Genomic DNA, 2,304 nt, shown 5'->3' on the forward strand with positions numbered 1-2,304 from the left:
GACAAACACAACAAAGTTGCATTCAGCTCTAAAGAGATTTATTTTGAAGTTCAATAGCTTGGTTCTACTATTGTATTTCTGCCAATTTAAAAAGGGTGGTATGGCACCTGGTATTAGGAAAGTGGTATGGACAACCCTGTCACTTGTTAACTCTTTAGTTAACACAGAATTATTCCCTTGCAAGGGAATTACATAAACAAATGCAGTAATTATCCTACTCTGTAAAAATTAACTTGTTCTATCAAGAGTGAGGGCATCTGTATAATTATAAAAGCACAGCTGATTACAAACTTGCTTATACATCACTTCTTTTTATCACTGTTTACTCATGTGTAAAACAAACTGATGGGCTGGAAAGATGGCACCAGTGGAAGTGGAAAAGAAGCTGCGTTGGGTCCCAGGAGGCCTGTGGTGGTGGCTGCTGGCAACCTGACTAACGAGGAGGAAGGCCAAAGTCTGTGGTCTTCAGCCTTGAGCAAAGTGTCTACCCATGCCAGATCCAAACTGCCATCTGGCAAGAACATCCTGGTCTTTGGTGAAGATGGTTCTGGTAAAACAACCCTCATAATGAAACTACAAGAAGTTGAACATGGCAAAAAAGGAAGAGGCCTAGAGTATCTACTTCATTGTCATGAGGAGGACCAAGATGATCACACCTGCTGCAATGTGTGGATTCCGGATGGAGCTCTGTAGCAAAAAAAAAGCCTGCTGAAGTTTGCAGTAGCTGCAAATCTTTGCCAGAGACCTTGCTCATTTTTGTTGCAGACATGTCTTGACCTTGGACTGTAATGGAATCTTTACAGAAAGTGGCTAGGGGTTTATGTGAGCACATTGGTACAATGAGAATTCTGCCAGAAGAAATGAGGGAGCTGGAACGGAAGTTTGTGAAAGATTTCCAAAACTTTATCAGGCCTGAGGAAGGTTGTCGAGGTTCCCCGCAGAAAAGAGGATCTCTGGCTGCAGGCGTGGCTAAGGAGAATGCTGCCTTGCCCCTGGGTGGCAGTGTACTGGCTCACAACCTGGGGATCCCTGTGTTGATGGTGTGCATGCAGTGAGCACAGTTACAGGGAAGAGCACATGGACTTCATCCAGTTGCACCTGCAGAGATTCTTCCTCCAGTATGGTGCTGCCTTGATACACATCAGTGAAGGAAAAACCTCGACTTGTTGCATAAGTACATTGTGCATAAAGCATGTGGGTTCCACTTTACCATACCTGCCTTAGTTGTGGGAAAGGATGCAGTGTTTACATGTGCAGGCTGGGATAATGATAAGAAGATAGTTATTTTACATGAAAACTTCACAACCACGAAGCCAGAAGATACATATGAAGACTTTATCATGAAACTCCCTGTAGGAAAGCTGGTCCATGACAAGAGTTGGTAGTAGAGGATGAGCAGGTGTTGCTGATGAAGCAATAGTCACTCCTTGCCATGCAGCTGGTCACACCTATGAGCACCTTCGAATCCGCTGCCAGAGGACCCTCTGGCTCTCCAAGGACCTAAGGCTAGGGAAGGCCCCCCATATGCCTAGTGCTTCCCCGCCACACATCAGTGAAGAAGCCAGATCTAAACATCAAAAATAATGCAGCAAGTGAAGGAGTGCTGGCCAACTTCTTCAATAGTCTTTTGAGTAAAAAAAAAAAAAAAAAAAAACTTGTTCCCCTGGAAGTCCTGGTGCTGGTGGGGCACAGAGCACAGCCAAGAAGTCAGGACAAGAGACTGTGTTAAATGTTCAGGTAGAACTGGATAGAATGACTAGATAACAATAGTAACATGGTAGATGTCATGGTAACAAGCTCTTCTACAAAAATGAAGCCTGACCCTCCTTAAAAAGTGCATATGTCAAATGACAAAATAATTCTGTATATTGATCTGCTAAGACCAGGATTTTTCTGATTTGGCACATGTTATCGGTTTTTTGCGGCAGGTGAGATGAAGTCTAAACAAACAAAAACTTCATTGGCTTGTCCAGATGTGAAATGCACACTGAGGAAGGTTGTATGAAAGAACCTTTATTAAGGAAAACCAATGGATTCTTGGGTGTGTGGCTCTCTTGTGGGCAGTGAATGCAGCTGGGTTTCTTGTGGACGGAAAGTGGAGCGAGAGAGGGAGGGCCCATTTCCTGTCAGGATGGAGCAGATGATTCCAGGCAATCATTGTTCCCCAGGGTGGGGAGTCTAACAGTTGTGTGCTAATGAATTCTTTTGTTCTTGGGAGGCAGGTTAAGTAGCAGAAAGTGCAGGAGAGAGAAAGACTGAAGAAGGAAGGAGAAAAGTGATGAAGGGGAAGCTGAATGTGCAGGA

General features: G+C 44.2%; 1 pseudogene; it reads left to right on the top strand.

The window, feature by feature from the left end:
- The first annotated feature begins 358 nt into the window (after positions 1-358).
- On the top strand, positions 359-1,831 carry LOC133756586 (cytoplasmic dynein 1 light intermediate chain 2-like; annotated as a pseudogene).
- The last annotated feature ends 473 nt before the right edge of the window (positions 1,832-2,304 follow it).

The sequence above is a fragment of the Lepus europaeus genome, chromosome 3, assembly GCF_033115175.1.
Source record: "Lepus europaeus isolate LE1 chromosome 3, mLepTim1.pri, whole genome shotgun sequence".
NCBI lineage: Eukaryota > Metazoa > Chordata > Mammalia > Lagomorpha > Leporidae > Lepus > Lepus europaeus.